At 42.0% G+C, this 16,182-nt stretch overlaps 1 pseudogene; it reads left to right on the top strand.

Annotated features, from left to right (window-relative positions):
* Positions 1-13,157: 13,157 nt before the first annotated feature.
* LOC103007073 (heterogeneous nuclear ribonucleoprotein K-like) lies at positions 13,158-14,885 on the top strand (annotated as a pseudogene).
* The last annotated feature ends 1,297 nt before the right edge of the window (positions 14,886-16,182 follow it).

The following is a 16,182-nucleotide window of genomic DNA, read 5'->3' as shown; positions in this document are numbered from 1 at the left end:
GGGGTGTTATAGTCCCCTACTATTATTGTGTACTGTCAATTTCCCCTTTTATGGCTGTTAGCATTTGCCTTATGAATTGAGGTGCTCCTATGTTGGGTGCATAAATATTTACAATTGTTATATCTTCTTGTTGGATTAATCCCTTGATCATTATGTAGTGTCCTTCTTTGTCTCTTGTAGTAGTCTTTATTTTAAAGTCCGTTTTGTCTGATATGAGAATTGTTACTCCAGCTTTCTTTTGATTTCCATTTGCATAGAATATCTTTATCTATCCCCTCACTTTCAGTCTACATGTGTCCCTAGGTCTGAAGTGGGTCTCTTGTAGACAGCATATATACGGGTCTTGTTTTTGGATCCATTCAGCCAGTCTATGCCTTCTGGTTGGCGCATTTAATCCATTTACATTTAAGGTAGTTATCAATATGTATGTTCCTATTACCATTTTGTTAATTGTTTTGGGTTTGTTATTGTACGTCTTTTCCTTCTCTTGTGTTTCCTGCCTATAGAAGTTCCTTTAGCATTTGTTGTGAAGCTGGTTTGGTGGTCCTGAATTCTCTTAGCTTTTGCTTGTCTGTAAAGGTTTTAATTTCTCTGTCAAATCTGAATGAAATCCTTGCTGGGTAGAGTGATCTTGGTTGTAGGTTTTTCCCTTTCATCTCTTTAAATATGTTCTGCCACTCCCTTCTGGCTTGCAGTGTTTCTGCTGAAAGATCAGCTGTTAACCTTATGGGATTCCCTTGTATGTTATTTGTTGCTTTTCCCTTGCTGCTTTTAATATTTTTTCTTTGTATTTAATTTTTGATAGTTTGATTAATGTGTGTCTTGGCGTGTTTCTCCTTGGATTTATCCTGTATGGGACTCTCTGCTCTTCCTGGACTTGACTGACTATTTCCTTTCCCATATTTAGGAAATTTTCAACTATCATCTCTTCAAATATTTTCTCAGTCCCTTTCTTTTTCTCTTCTTCTCTGGGACCCCTATAATTCGAATGTTGGTGTTTTTAATGTTGTCCCAGAGGTCTCTGAGACTGTCCTCAATTCTTTTCATTCTTTTTTCTTTATTCTGCTCTGTGGTAGTTATTTCCAGTATTTTATCTTCCAGGTCACTTATCTGTTCTTCTGCCTCAGTTATTCTTCTATTGATTCTTTCTAGAGAATTTTAAATTTCATTTATTGTGTTGTTCATCATTGTTTGTTTGCTCTTTAGTTCTTCTAGGTCCTTGTTAAACGTTCCTTGTATTTTCTCCATTGTATTTCCAAGATTTTGGATCATCTTTACTATCATTACTCTGAATTCTTTTTCAGGTAGACTGCTTATTTCCAATTCATTTGTTTGGGCTGGTGGGTTTTTACCTTGCTCCTTCATCTGCTGTTTATTTCTGTGTCTTCTCATTTTGCTTAACTTACTGTGTTTGGGGTCTCCTTTTTACAGGATGCAGGTTCGTGGTTCTCATTGTTTTTGGTTTCTGCCCCCAGTGACTGAGGTTGGTTCAGTGGGTTGTGTAGGCTTCCTGGTGGAGGAGACTGATGCCTGTGTTCTAATGGATGAGTCTGGATCTTGTCTTTCTGGTGGGCAGGACCGTGTCCAGTTGTGTTTTTTGGGGTGTCTGTGAACCTATTATGATTTTAGGCAGCCTCTCTGCTAATGGATGGGGTTGTGTTTCTGTCTTGCTAGTTGTTAGGCATGGGGTATCCAGCACTGGAGCCTGCTGGTCGTTAAGTGGAGCTGAGCCTTAGCTTTGAGATGGAGATCTCTGGGAGAGCTTTTGCTGATTGATATTATGAGGGGTCAGGAGGTCTCTGGGGGACCAGTGTCCTGAACTCAGCTCTCCCACCTTAGAGGCTCAGGCCTGATACCTGGCCGGAGCACCAAGACCCTGTCAGCCCCGTGGCTGGGTCATCCTGGAGAAGATGGACTGAAGCCAGGAGAAAGCTAGAGGATTGGAGACTTGTCAGAAGACTTGTTGGATGAAATCAGGCAAAGGATGGTGAGATTCTGTACCCAGGCTCTACTCGCAAAGGGGAAAGTGGTGCCTCAGGAATCCGAGCGCACGCTTCCACCTTATTATTTCTTTTAAATTGAGTTAAATGTTCTGGCCGTTTTGCAGTTTAGCAGAAAGAACACAGAGACACTGTGATCAGATGTGATTTGAATTCTGGCCCTGCTTCATACTGGGTTTGTGCCTTGGGCAGCTAAACGGAGCCCTAGTTTCCTCATCTGTGACGTGAGAACCTTGGTAGAGACCTCAGATGCAGTCATATTATATAAGGAGAGGTAAGTGAAGCACCATGTGCCTTTCACATAATAGTTGCTCAATAAATAGGAGCTGTTATTGCTATTTAGGGAGGTGTGAACAGGAGAGGTCAAAGATCTCAAAAGTGATGCTTCCAAGACTGAAGTTATGAGTTATAATGGAAGGATGGAGCTACATGAAAAATGAAAGTAGACTGTGGCCAATGAAAAAAATTTAATTTGAATTTTTTGGTTTTCCAATGTGACTCAAGTATCCATTTTAATACTTTCTGAAAGCATAGACATATATGTCTATATGTATATGTATGTATATATCTATATCTATATCTAGTGACAAACTTAGGCTGAAGGCAACAGAAATTAATCTGGGACAAGGAAAGAGTAGGAGGAGTGGTGCTAACCAAAGCCACAGATAGCTAGATAAACAGATGGAGAGGTAACTATGAGAGAAGTCAGGTAGAAAGGACAGGGGGTCTCCATGAACTCAAAAGTTGAAGACTTTGCAATGTCATTCAGCCCAAGACCTATGTTTTGCAATTGTGGTTGTGCCACTGTTTGCCCAGCTCCTTTTCCTTGGCACCTCTTTTTAGGTTATTAATTTAAGATTGATTTCTTGTTGTGAAATGCCATGAATATGTTGGAGGCAACACACACAGGCAGAAGTAAGTTTGACTCTTAGCTCTGCCAATTTGAGCAAACTAATTAGTGCAACCTCTATTATTGAGTCCCTATCATGTCCCTGGCATTGCACTAATTTCTCATGATATGATGGTGAACAAAGGCACCTGTTAATCCCTGCTTTTGTGGACCTCAGAGTATCAAGTGGGAGACAGACATTATTTAAAAATGACACTAATGAATGTATAATTACACTCTTAGACAAGTTCTAAACTGTATCGTAATTTAAAGGAGGTTGGGGGAAGAGTATTATATTTAGAAGGAACAGCATGTGCAAAAGATCTGGAGCAGGAGGGAGCAGGGAAAATTAAAAGACAGAAAAATCAAAGGTAGATGGAGTGAAGACAGTCAAGGAGAATGCAGAAGCCTCAGTTTCCTTGTCTATAAACTGGAGCTAATACTGTAGAGGGTTATCTTATGGATTAGTGAGAGCCTAAGATAATGCCCAACCAATAGGGCTACTAGTTAGATGGTGGCTACAATTATTATAACATAATTGCTGCAGAGATGTAGACATTTCTTGGATCACATAAGTCAAATCAACCTTGTCTTTAACATTTATTTGTGCTTGACCTTTGTGATGGGTTACTGGCAGACAAATTGTGTCTCAGTCCCTGCATTGCCCAGCAGACCTGCAGTTTAGGGAGAAAGTGGGGTGTTTTCTTTTGGTCTTGGACTATGTAAGATGCCTGTCACTGAGAAGAGGAATGTCTAAAAGGCATGGTTGAAAGGAAGGAGGGAAGAGGTCAAAGAAGCTCGATATTCTAAACCTTTTTTCCCCAGACATGTCTTGAAATGTGACATTCCGTTCCCCTAATCTGTCATTTTCTATCCTACAGGCAAAAGTTCCAATCTCCCAACATGTTCCTGCAAGCAAAGGTCTGAACAAGGAAACAACTATAGAAAATCTCTTTTAGCAGTAAGAGTGGAATTGAATTGAATTGTAGAACAGCCTTTTAAATGGACCCCAGGATGAGAGCCCCTATAGCCCAGAGCCTGTAGCATGAATAACCTGGATCCAAATCCCATCTCCACTCTTGACTTCTCTGTGTCCTTTTTTCCCTATCTGTAGGATAGGGATAATGATGAAAACAGTAATATCTACTTCATATGGTTGTTGTGAGGATTAAATGAGTAAGCAGAGTGAATGTGCAAAGGCTTTAGAACAGTTCCTGGCACAGAGTAAGCATATGTGTAAGTGTAGCTATTATTTTAATGCCTGAAGAAGTTGCCAATTTTGCCCCTCCCCCCTTCCAACATATACACATGCACACTTATGTATGTATATAAATATGAATAAACACACACACATAAGGTTTTCATGATCTTGGTATCAAGATGTGTATAAACTTCTTAGGGTGTTGTATATAATTGAAAAGGCTTTGAATTTAATGAGTTTTCAAATGCTGCAGCTATTAAGGGCAATAGACAAAGGGAAGAATTTTTTTTTTTTTTTTTGGCCGCGTCACGCGGCATGTAGGATCTTAGTTCCCCAAGCAGGGATCAAACCCGCGCCTCCTGTATTGGAAGCGCGGAGGCTTAACCACTGGACCGCCAGGGAAGTCCCCCGGAAGAATGCTTTAATTTCGACGGCATCTTTCTAGGGACGAGTGTTGTTTCTTAATAGTCAGTGCATGAGGGAGAAGGAAGAGTGGGAGGGTTATTTGGGGAGCAGCTCTTCTTCCTCCTCCAAATTTCACGTGTGACCATCAATCCACATCAATCTTCCAGGCTGCCCCATCCCCTGACATCCACCCCAGCATAATTAAAGCCTGGGGAAAAGGTAAAGAGCTAGACAGCAGGGATGGGAGTTGAGAACCCGTTGCCTCATTTTGCACACAGTTTAGCTTCCTGCATCCAGACCAAGGTCCCATGGCCACCTTTGCTTGCAGAAGGCTGAGCTCTTGTAGGTTGGGACTCAAGATGTATCTGCAGGCTTTGAGTGCACAAAAAGGGATTAGCTAACCCATCAGCACCTCTCTAACTCCACATCAGCTGTCATCAGAAGCAGTTGGTTGGCTTTCCTAACTTCAGGCTCCTATCGGTACAGCTTCCTGGAACCTGAACCTCAGAGGCTCACATTTTCATTGCAATGTTATAGCCAGAGGGTGCCCTTGTTCCTGCCAATCTCTTACTTGGAGTCTGGTTTCTTTGCCATTCTTTATAAAGCTGGAGAACTTGAGGCTGCAGACACCAGTTCTCAGTGATACTGAGGTTGCCCTTGCAGGACACACATTACCAGTTTTCCTTTCTACACATGTTGCTATCTGACCTATGTGTGGATTGTTACACTGCAGACTTCAACACATTTTCTTTGCTGCCACTGAGAGTTGCTATGTTCCTAACTCTCTTTGCTCTAATCATTTTGTCTTAACCCAGAAACCTCTGTAAAAGGAGAGGTGAACACTCGTGGGGGTGAAATGTGGCTCAACCTGGGGTAAATATAACCCCATATTTCACTACCATTTGTTCTCTACCGACACAGCACCAGAACTCAGCCCTGGCAATATGCCTCCTCAGGGCTTCCAGCTTTCTCTAGGGATCACAACTCAGTTCTCCCCTTTCTTCAACTTGACCCCTATCTACAACCATTTGAGGCCACTCCACTTCCACTGCTGCTGGGTTTCTTTGTGAAGCGTCGGATGCCCAAGCCTGAGTATTTTATCCTGAGGTTTCCAACACTGTCACTGTGGAAGGGCCAAAGTGGTGCATATGTCAGCAGATACACAAGAGATGTTCCTGCTCTCGGCTACACTGGCACCAGGCCCCAACTGTACTGTTCATGTCCAAAGCCTCACGGAGTCCCCCTGTGAAGGCGGCCCTTCAGCTGCCACCAGCAGGCCTACTCTTCATGGCCTCAGTCACAAATCTAAGGAATAAAATAGAGATTTCTGGCTTCTGATCTAGCATGTAAGGAGCTTGGAAGTCACCACTCTGTCCTAACAAGTAAAATGCTGAACAGACTGAAAATGCAACCTCTCTTCTTAGATCTGTAAGACAAGTGAGGTCACAATCAAATCACTTCCCCCAAATTGATTAGACCAACAGGCATGTACAGAGAATCACAACTTGCTGGAACAGAAACCCACGAGCAGAAATCTCCATGGGAACCAGTGCTGGGGTAGGAAAACCTGGACTGATCAGTTTATTATAAAAAATTTCAAATATACAGAAAAGGAGGAAGACTTTCACAGTGAATACTATATACTCACTCTATGGATTCAACAATGAACACTTCACTATACTTGTTTTTTAAATTATATATCTATGTATCCATCCTTCCATCTATCCATTCTAGGTCATAATCTTATGTTTTGATCCATTATTAAATCAATTATAGAAATCAGTTTGTTTACCCCCAGACACCTTTGTGTGCATATCATTAACATTATTAACTAGAGTTCAATGTAGCTGTATAAACCAAAATTGTTCCCTTTTCTTAGGTATAATGAAATGCACAAATCTTAAATGTTCCATTCGATGACCTTCAACAAATGTATACACCAGTGCAACCCAACCCTCTTTTTTCTAGCCATGCTGGCCTCTGGATCATCCTCAGGGTGCTTGCAATTGCTGTGTCCTCTACCTGACATCTATCCCTCCCAGAGAAGACATGCACATGGCTTATCTTGAGTTTATGCTGAATTGTCACCTCCATAGAGATTCCCCAGTTAAAACTGCATGCCTACCCCTGGCCTGGCGCCACCCGTCCCCCTTCCCTGCTTTAGTTCCTCCATAGCACTTATTTTTTTAATTTAGTTTATTTACTTATTTATTTATTTATTGAGGTATAGTTGATTTACAATGTGTTAGTTTCAGGTGTACAGCAAAGTGATTCAAATATATATGATATACATATGTATATGTATATTTTTCAGATTCTTTTCCATGGGTTATTACAAGATATTGAATATAGTCCCCTGTGCTGTACAGTAGGTCCTTGTTGTTTATCTATTTTATATATAGTAGTGTGTATCTGTTAATTCCAAACTCCTTATTTATCCCCTCTCCCCACTTTCCCCTTTGGTAACCGTAGGTTTGTTTTCTGTGTCTGTGAGTCTGTTTCTGTTTTGTAAATAAATTCATTTGTATCATGTTTTAGATTCTGCATATAAGAGACATCATAGGATAATTGTCTTTCTCTGTATGACTTACTTAGTATGATAATCACTAGGTCCATCCATGTTGCTGCAAATGGCATTATTTTATGCTTTTTATGGCTGAGTAATATTCCATTGTATATATGTGCCACATCTTCTTTATCCATTCATCTGTTGATGGACACTTAGGTTGCTTCCATGTCTTGGCGACTGTGAATAGTGCTGTGATGAACGGTGAGGACTCCACAGTGCTTACTGCTCTTCACTTTTGCCATTGTGCACTGTTCATCTCCTTTCACTTGACTGTAAACTCCATGAGGACAGAGCTTTTCATCTCTTCAGTTCCCTACTATAATCTGAGTGGTACAATTGTGCCTGGAATACAGTAGACACTAAAAATTATTTGTTGCTTGATAAAATTAACAGATGAATTAATATGCCAATATGAATGCTTATTTAAGGGTCTGTGAGATTTTCCAAGAGGGTCCTCTTGCTAAACACCCTGTTTGATCCGTGAAGGAAAAGCGCGACCTTGCGGCCACTGCGCATGGAGGCCACTGCATATGCGGGTCAACAGGGGCCCAGGGTTCAGCTGGGGAATCAGGTAGGGACTCAGGTGCCCCAGGTACAGCTGGCCCTGGGGGCACTGCATACAGACAGAGCACTGGTTCGCAAAGCTTAGTATGCATCAGAATCACCTGAGGACTTATTAGAACTTACACTCCTGGGTGCCCGTCCCAGAGTTTCTGATTCAGTCAGTCCTTGGTGAGATCCAAGAACTTGCATTTTTTAACAAGTTCCCAAGTGATACTCTGCTGGTGGTCCGGGATCAGGCTTTGGAATACAGTAGAGCATTGACCGCTGTTTGCTGCTTCTCCTTTTCAAGGCTGTGTACAAGCCCCTCCCCCACCATCGCTGCTGGACCCTGTGCTCGCTCTTCTTCGCATCCAGGGCTCCTGCTTGTGGCTGAGCAAGGCAGCGACTAGGAGCAACGGGCAAGAGAAAGCCCAAGTCTCACTCTTCCCTGACTGTGCTCTGCTTCTGCAGCTGTGAGGCCTGACATCTTCTGTCCCTTACAAGTGGTGATGACTCCACAGACATATCTGCATCAAAGAAATGAGTTAGTTAATTAATTCCTCAGATGAATATGGGAGGGGGGGAATTGAGACCAGAAGTAGATTAAGCCAGTGGTTCTGAAACTTCAATTACACATGGGATGCTTATTAAAAAGGCAGCTTTCCCACGACCACCACCAGCAACTCAGAGGAGTGCTAAAGTATTAGGGCTAAGGTAGTTTAAGAAATAACAATTTAAGTAAACACCCAGATGATTCAACTATGGCTAATCAGTGGACCCACTCTACAAAATACTGGATTAAATAATTTGCCCAAGTTCACCCCAATAATAGCATACATGGAATAGAACTGTGTCTAATTCATTGAAATATGTTCTTAAGAGCCTACTGTGTGCAAGCAGTGTTCTAGGCTGTGAAGAGGCAATGGTTCACAAGATAGGTTGGATCACCCACGCCCTTTCAACTAGAACATTCTGCCTCTTTCTAAGTGAGTCTGGTGAAGATTTCTTGAGATGAATTATGCTTTATTGTACTTCAATTTAGCCACGGTGATTTAAGAAAATGACAATTATGGGCACGAATTATAGGCATCAATTTAAAAATGTAGTAGCAAATAGAGAACAGTTTCTCTAAGGCAATTCAATTAAATACCATATAAATCCATATCATATTACACAACTTAATCTAATGCAATTCAATGCAATACATTACGCTACAATACAGCAAAAAATGCATTGCAATACAATGCGGTATCTCACTGCAGCTGCAACCTCATCTCAGGTCTTAGGCTGTGTCGCCCTCTAGTGACAGAGACTGAGACGCTTTTTTTTTTTTTTTTTGTGGAGGCTACAGGTGCACTTCCCATTAAATGAAAAAACCGTCAACAAACATCTGTTAGAATGGAAAGGAGCTGAGATCCAGCTGCCTGCTTTTTATATAACAGAGGTCACAGATTAAGAGACTTACCTGAGCTGTCACCTGAGCTAGTAATAAAGTAACTGATTATCCTGTCCATACTACTGTTGTTTTCACAGTATTTTTTTTCATTTGTGACACATAAAGGAGGAATAGTAATCAGCCTTTTCTCCAGCCTGAAGATAGGAGCCTGGAGTGGCAATATAGGATGGTTAGAAACCCTATAAAGGATTAAAACAATAGAAATATAGAAATAAAATATATAATGGAATATCATAGAAATAGAAAAAAATCTGTATCCTTTAATATGGAGTCATCTTCCTTCATGGTTGGAGGTTAGCTGCTCTTATGCTGTTTGGGGATAGCAAGGAGAATGTTAATGATTCAAAATACCTTATTTTGCAAAATGTATTGTGCAAAATGTAAAAACTGTGTATTTACAGTTCATTAAATTCATATTTACTGAGCACCTACTATGCTTCAGCTCAAACAAAACACACACACACATACCCCTAAGCAATTTCATCTGCATAGTAGGCTCCTTTTCCTCCCTCACACATTTGCTGAGGATGACGAGAGCTTTCCTGGTGCCAGGCGCTCTGTTAAGTACCAGCGGAGCTCACGGTCACGGGCTGACTCCTTCATCTCCTTTGTGGAACATGTGACTCTGATTGAATATGATGCTATGAAGGCTCCTATACCAGTGCATCAAACTCAGGTGATCCCCTTAGGTGCCACTTGGCACTCTCTTGCCTAGTTTTGATGGAAAATAGCCCAGTATAGTAATCCTGCCTTGAGAAGATCGTGGTGAGCAGGGCTTTAGGCTCTTTGAGGACGAATTTCCAAATCATGTCACCAGGAAGCCTCTGAGACAAGCAGAGGTGCCAGCTAAAGAGAGAGGAAACCTACAATGGATAATGGAGGAGGGAGACCATATCAGTTGCAGTGGTTGGGACCATAGTTCTTCCCATTTCATTTCCTCACCCAAGCTTCCCTTAGGAAGAGAGACCCCCCAGAATCCTAGAAAAGCTGCTCCCTGTATGTATGTGAGGAAGTGGATCTCGGCAGTGCTAGGGGTGGACTGCAGTGGACATGGGCTGTGCCCTAGGTTCTCCTTCATCACCTTAGCTACTGGAATAGGGAAGAACAAATCTGATTCCATATTAGATCTGTTTCTTTGCTTTCTACTGCTTTTGTTACAAGTTAATCACGAAAAGGATGTCGACTATAGCTATAGACATACATAATGGCCTGTCTCAGGGAACCCTGCCACTCTGCCTGAATGTTAAACCAAAATACCTTTGTTCAGCTCACAAGGAACATCCTGAGCCAGCTCACCTGTGAATGGCTGCAGGAAAGAAGAAATTAACACATCCCCTCCCTGAGCCTGGCGAAACAAGGAGACATTTGCAAAACTTATGGCCTTTTTTACTTTACCTCCTCACCTCCCCCCTCTCTGTTCTATAAAAGAAACTAGCATCCAGACCCTGGGAAGATGGTTCTCTAGGACTCTAGTCTGCCATCTTCTCGGCTTTCCGAATAAAGTCGCTCTACCTTGCCCCAACACCTCACCTCCCGATTTATCGGCCTGTCGTGGGGCAAGCAGAATGAGCTTGGACCCAGTAACACTACTGGAATACCGTGAGCAGATGACCTTCAGCTCAGACCCTTCAGAAATTGCCTCAGTTGCTGAGGTGAACTGCCGAGGTGAGCTGACCTCACCTAAGCTCATAGCCTTCTGGGCCCTACCCATATCCGATGACTGATAAGGTGGAGATAAAAGACCCATTGGACTCCAAAGCAGGACAACTTTGACGGGCCATAGCACCTCTAGTAATGATCAGTTAAATTTTGCCTTAGTAGATAATCTAGGAGACTTAGATGCAAATTTATTGTTTCTCCTATTGTTTGAAATTAGGATGCTATTAAACTGTAATTAGGGAATTCCCTCATGGCGCAGTGGTTAAGAATCCGCCTGCCAATGCAGGGGACATGGATTTGAGCCCTGGTCTGGGAAGACCCCACATGCCGAGGAGCAACTAAGCCCGTGCGCCGCAACTACTGAGCCTGTGCTTCTAGAGCCCGAGAGGCACAACTACTGAGCCTGAGTGCTGCAACTATTGAAGCCCGCGTGCCTAGAGCCCGTGCTCTGCAACAAGAGAAGCCACCGCAATGAGAAGCCCGTGCACTACAATGAAGAGAAGCCCCCGCTCGCAGCAACTAGAGAAAGCCCGTGCGCAGCAACAAAGACCCAATGCAGCCAAAAATAAGTAAATTAATTAAATAAATTTAAAAAAAGAGTACTGCTTTTGACAGCACCTTTAAAAAAAAAAACTGTAATTACCACTAGTAATTTGATGGTAACATCTTAAGCATGTAATTTTTCTATTTTTAAAGAATATTTACAAAGAATAAAGCCTTATGATCAGTGTTACTAACTCAAAACACATGTATATTTTTATACCTCCTGGTGTCTATGGCCTAATCACTTTTCAAAAGGGTCAGGCAGGTTTGTTGTGGCATACATCAAAATATGTTTCTGTATAGCCCGTGTTTTGTAAATATTTCCAGCTCAGTATCTGTGGACTCTTAAAAATTCTGCCCAGTTTTTCTTGACATAAAGAAAATTTATTTAGCTAATTTTGAAACTTCGCATTGACAAAGTTTAAAAAATTTATCTGACTTTGAATGATGAAGATGAGAAATTTTATCAGCTTGTCTAATGAAAGTGGTTGTCAGCTTGATAAAACAATTTTCTCCTCACTCACACTATAACTTTACAAATCTCCTTCTCAGTCTTTTTGGACCTGTTTCTTTGTTTATTAGGAAGAATTGCTTTATATAATTTGACGCTGAAAATCTTGTATGGTTTTGAGAAAGAGAAAAGCTGTCCCCAGCCTCCAGGAGCTGGGCTGGTACGCCCAGCAAGACCTTCATGTTCTTCTTTTGAAATAAACAATTTCACAGAACACTGACATCAGGCAAGCTGCTCTGTGACCCTGATGGATCAAGACACAAACAAGACCACTTCATAACCACAGCTGAACACAGAGTAAATCATGAATGTGGGCTAAGCCACAAAAATGATCAAACATCCGGCCGTGCAGGCTGATCAACATGCCTGCTGCTTCTTTACTCGTTACAGTTTTAGCCTCGGTCTTGATATCCCTCTGTCTAGGTAAGATTTAATAAGAGACCCAACCATAGAATTGCCCCACTTTCTGACAACATTCAGTCCAGAGCGAAGCCCTGTTTCCTAACCCTCACCCCAAATCACCTAATGCAAGTCCAAATTTAAAAATAAATTCTTCTGAATGAATGCCATTTTCACGAGATACCCGCCCCCCCCCCCCACCAAGGTGTGATTTCTCCCTCACACAATGAGCAGCACACACTGCTTTTTCAACCACGGTGGTGTCCCAGTGGAGGGTGTGACACCTTCTTTATTTCACCTATTAGTAATTTCAACTTAACTTGGCTAGAATGTTGCAGGTAAACTTGATTTGTCTTAATCTAGCTTTCCAGGTTCACATCTCTAATTTACACAGTATTTTCTCTCCAGATTTCCTCAATTTTTCAGTATTCTTTTCTTTAGACATGTAATAGGTCAACAATAATTTTGTTAAATGCTTGACAATCTTCCTCCTTCCCAAGTATTTTAATAAATGTGATATTTATTTATTTATTTATCATAGAAACATAGAAATGCTTATGGAAAGACGACAATCCAGTTTCTGTTTGGCTGGTGCATGTTTTGCCATTTGCCTGTAAGGCATTTTGAAACTCTGAGGTTTCCTCTGAGTCAACTCCCTGCAGGTAAATAAGTAGAAAGACCTGTGTCAGGGTACTGACATGGGGAAGCCAAAATTCCCAACTGTCAATAAGTGATGTCAGTGGAGAGACTGAGTCATGTTCCATCTATGTAGTTCTTTGAATTCCTAGAGGAAAAGTTCATGGAGGAAATGGTTTTGAACAAAATGAGAAACAATCCTTTTGGTCATGTTTTATTTCTCAACATCATTTCCTGTTCTTAGACTAAAAGGTACCTATGACTGATAACATTTGCTCCAAATTCTCAGAAAATAAAGCTTGTTTTCCTTGGCAGGCATCATTATCCTCTGTTCCTCTGCTGCATCAACCTCGACGTCTTGCCTACTTCCCGCTTATTTGCGGCCTATAGATTACTGCAGCACTACGGTGTCAGTTGGTCCCGCCCAGAACACTTCAGTTCTGCCCTGAAAGGATATATTTAATAACTGATTGGTGTGTCCCTTTAATACAAGAAAATGGAAACTGAACAGCCAGAGGAAGCCTTTCCCAACACCGAAACCAATGGCGAATTTGGTAAACACCCTGCTGAAGATATGGAAGAGGAACAAGCTTTTAAAAGATTTAGAAACACTGATGAGATGGTTGAATTATGCATTCTGTTTCAGAGCAAGAATGCTGGGGCAGTGATTGGAAAAAGAGGCAAGAATATTAAGGCTCTTCCATACAGACTGCAATGCCAGTGTTTCAGTCCCAGACAGCAGTGGCCCTGAGCGCATATTGAGTATCAGTGCTGATACTGAAACAGAGAAATTCTGAAGAAAATCATCCTTCCCTTGGAAGAGGGCCTGCAGTTGCCATCACCCACTGCAACCAGCCAGCTCCCACTCGAATCTGAAGCTGTGGAATGCTTGAATTACCAACACTATAAAGGATGCAACTTTGACTGCGATTTGAGACTGTTGATTCATCAGAGTCTGGCTGGAGGAATTATTGGGGTCAAAGGTGCTAAAATCAAAGAACTTCAAGAGAACACTCAGACAACAATCAAGCTTTTCCAGGAATGTTGTCCTCAATCCACTGACAGAGTAGTTCTTATTGGAGAAAAACGTTTTAAGGTTGTAGAGTGCATAAAGATCATCCTTGATCTTAAATCAGAGTCTCCCATCAAAGGACGTGCTCAGCCGTATGATCCCAATTTTTACGATGAAACCTATGATTATGGTGGTTTTACAATGTTTGATGACGGCCGTGGATGTCCCTTGGGATTTCCCATGCGGGGAAGAGGTGGTTTTGACAGAATGTCTCCTGGTCGGGGTGGGCGTCTCATGCCTCCATCCAGAAGTGATTATGATGATATGAGCCCTCGTCGAGGACCTCCTCCTGGACGAGGTGGCCGGGGGGTGGCAGAGCTCGGAATCTTCCTCTTCCTCCACCACCACCTAGAGGAGGAGAGCTAATGGCCTGACAGAAGAGGAAGACCTGGAGACCGTTATGATGGCATGGTTGGTTTCAGTGCTGATGAAACCTGGGACTCTGCAATAGATACATGGAGCCCATCAGAGTGACAGATGGCTTATGAACCACAGGGTGGCTCTGGATATGATTATTCCTATGCAGGGGGTCGTGGCTCATACGGTGATCTTGGTGGACCTGTTATTACTACACAAGTAACTATTCCCAAAGATTTCGCTGGGTCTATTATTGGCAAAGGTGGTCAGCGGATTAAACAAACCCATCATGAGTCAGGAGCTTCTATCAAAATTGATGAGCCTTTAGAAGGGTCTGAAGATCGGATCATTACCATTACAGGAACACAGGACCAGATACAGAATGCACAGTATTTGCTGCAGAACAGTGTGAAGAAGTCTGCAGATGTTGAAGGATTCTAATGCAAGATATATTTTTTTCTTTTTTATAGTGTGAAGCAGTATTCTGGAAAGTTTTTCTAAGAATAGTGAAGAACTGAAGGAGTCCTGCATCTTTTTTTTTTTTTTTAATCTGCTTCTGTTTAAAAAGCCAACATTCCTCTGCTTCACAGGCGCTCTGCGTTCAAAGTGTAGCGAAATCTTTGCAGTTCACCAAATGAAATGTTTTATTTCCTTGCAAACAGGGTTGGGGGTTGGGGGAGGGTGTGCAAAAATGAACATTGAAATTTTGAAACAGCAGCAGAGTGAGTGAATTTTAATTTTTTTCATTGTTGGTGGTTTAAAAAAAAATCCCCCCATGTAATTATTGTGAACACTTTGCTTTGTGGTCACTGTAACATTTGGTGGGGGGGGGGGTGTTGGGACAGGGAGGAAAAGTAACAATAGTCCATATGTCCCTGGCATCTATTCAGAGCAGTGTGCAGAATGTAATGCTCTTTTTTAAGAAACGTTTTATGATTTTTAAAATAAATTTAGTGAACCTGTTTTTGGTGGTCATTTTTTTTAAGATGGTCTTTTTTCTTTTTTAACATCTTTATTGGAGTAAAATTGCTTTACAGTGGTGTGTTAGTTTCTGCTTTATAACAAAGTGAGTCAGCTATACATATACATATATCCCCATATGTCTTCCCTCTTGCGTCTCCCTCCCACCTTCCCTATCCCACCCCTCTAGGTGGTCACAAAGCACCGAGGTGATCTCCCTGTGCTATGCGGCTGCTTCCCACTAGCGATCTATTTTACATTTGGTAGTATATAGTAGTCCATGCCACTCCCCCCCTTCATCCCAGCTTACCCTTCCCCCTCCCCGTGTCCTCAAGCCCATTTTCTACGTCTGCGTCTTTATTCCTGTCCTGCCCCTAGGTTCTTCAGAACATTTTTTTTAGATGCCATATATACGTGTTAGCATACAGTATTTGTTTTCCTCTTTCTGACTTACTTCACTCTGTATGACAGACTCTAGGTCCATCCACCTCGTTACAAATAACTCAATTTCGTTTCTTTTTATGGCTGAGTAATATTCCATTGTATATATTGCCACATCTTCTTTATCCATTCATCTGTAAGACAGTCATTTTTTTTTAAACTTTTTTTTTCTTAATTTTTATTTATTTATTTATTTTTAGTTTATGGCTATGTTGGGTCTTCGTTTCTGTAGGAGGGCTTTCACTAGTTGTGACAAGTGGGGGCCACTCTTCATCGCTGTGCGCGGGCCTCTCACTATCACGGCCTCTCTTGTTGCGGAGCACAGGCTCCAGACACGCAGGCTCAGTAATTGTGGCTCACGGGCCCAGCCGCTCCGCGGCATGTGGGATCCTCCCAGACCAGGGCTTGAACCCGTGTTCCCTGCATTAGCAGGCAGATTCTCAACCACTGCGCCACCAGGGAAGCCCAAGACAGTCATTTTTAAAATGGCTGAATTCCCCCCAAACTCCCCCAAACTAAACACTAAGCTTAATTTTCAGTC

This window comes from Balaenoptera acutorostrata, chromosome 5, assembly GCF_949987535.1.
Source record: "Balaenoptera acutorostrata chromosome 5, mBalAcu1.1, whole genome shotgun sequence".
NCBI classification, from domain to species: domain Eukaryota; kingdom Metazoa; phylum Chordata; class Mammalia; order Artiodactyla; family Balaenopteridae; genus Balaenoptera; species Balaenoptera acutorostrata.
This window is presented reverse-complemented; position numbering and strand designations above follow the sequence as displayed.